Source organism: Physeter macrocephalus, chromosome 11 (genome assembly GCF_002837175.3).
Source record: "Physeter macrocephalus isolate SW-GA chromosome 11, ASM283717v5, whole genome shotgun sequence".
Taxonomy (NCBI): Eukaryota; Metazoa; Chordata; class Mammalia; order Artiodactyla; family Physeteridae; genus Physeter; species Physeter macrocephalus.
In genome coordinates, this window is record NC_041224.1 from 176,599,754 (window position 1) to 176,601,408 (window position 1,655).

Below are 1,655 nucleotides of genomic sequence, written 5' to 3' on the forward strand. Positions count from 1 at the left end.
TTCCCTCTTAGAACTGCTTTTGCTGCATCCCATAGGTTTTGGATCATGTTTTCACTGTCATTTGTCTCTAGGTATTTTCTGGTTTCCTCTTTGATTTCTTCAGTGATCTCGTGGTTATTTAATAACGTATTGCTTAGCCTCCATGTGTTTGTGTTTTTTACATTTTTTCCCTGTAATTGATTTCTAATCTTATAGTGTTGTGGTGGGAAAAGATGCTTGATATGATTTCAATTTTCTTAAATTTACCAAGGCTTGATTTGTGACCCAAGATGTGACCTATCCTGGAGAATGTTCCGTGTGTACTTGAGAAGTGTAATCTGCTGTTTTTGTATAGAATGTCTTATAAACATCAATTAGTGGTGGGAAAAGATGCTTGATATGATTTCAATTTTCTTAAATTTACCAAGGCTTGATTTGTGACCCAAGATGTGACCTATCCTGGAGAATGTTCCGTGTGCACTTGAGAAGTGTAATCTGCTGTTTTTGGATAGAATGTCTTATAAACATCAATTAAATCTACCTGGTTTACTGTGTTATTTTAAGCTGTGTTTCCTTATTAATTTTCTGTCTGGATGATCTGTCCATTGGTGTAAGTGAGGTGTTAAAGTCCCCCACTATTATTGTGTTACTGTTGATTTCTTGTTTTATAGCTGTTAGCAGTTGCCTTATGTATTGAGGTGCTCCTATGTTGGGTGCATATATATTTATAATTGTTATATCTTCTTCCTGGATTGATCCTTTGATCATTATATACTGTCCTTCCTTGTCTCTTATAACATTCTTTATCGTAAAGTCTATTTTATCTGATATGAGTACTACTACTCCAGCTTTCTTTTGATTTGCATTTGCATGTAATATCTTTTTCCATCCCCTCACTTGCAGTCAGTATGTGTCCCTAAGTCTGAAGTGGGTTTCTTGTAGACAGCATATATATGGGTCTTGTTTTTGTATCCATTCAGTAAGCCTGTATCTTTCGGTTGGAGCATTTAATCCATTCACGTTTAAGGTAAATATCGATACGTAAGTTCCTGTGATCATTTTCTTAATTGTTATGGGTTTGTTTTTGTAGGTCCTTTTCTTCTCTTGTGTTTCCCACTTAGAGAAGTTCCTTTAAGATTTGCTGTAGAGCTGGTTTGGTGGTGCTGAATTCTCTTAGCTTTTGCTTGTCTGTAAAGCTTTTGATTTCTCCATCGAATCTGAATGAGATCCTTGCCAGGTAGAGTAATCTTGGTTGTAGGTTCTTCCCTTTCATCACTTTAAATATATTGTGCCACTCCCTTCTGGCTTGTAGAGTTTCTGCCGAGAAATCAGCTGTTAACCTTATGGGAGTTCCCTTGTATGTTATTTGTTGTTTTCCCCTAGTTGCTTTCAATAAGTTTTCACTGTATCTTTCGGTTGGAGCATTTAATCCATTCACGTTTAAGGTAAATATCGATATGTAAGTTCCTGTGATCATTTTCTTAATTGTTATGGGTATGTTTTTGTAGGTCCTTTTCTTCTCTTGTGTTTCCCACTTAGAGAAGTTCCTTTAAGATTTGCTGTAGAGCTGGTTTGGTGGTGCTGAATTCTCTTAGCTTTTGCTTGTCTGTAAAGCTTTTGATTTCTCCATCGAATCTGAATGAGATCCTTGCCAGGTAGAGTAATCTTGGTTGTAG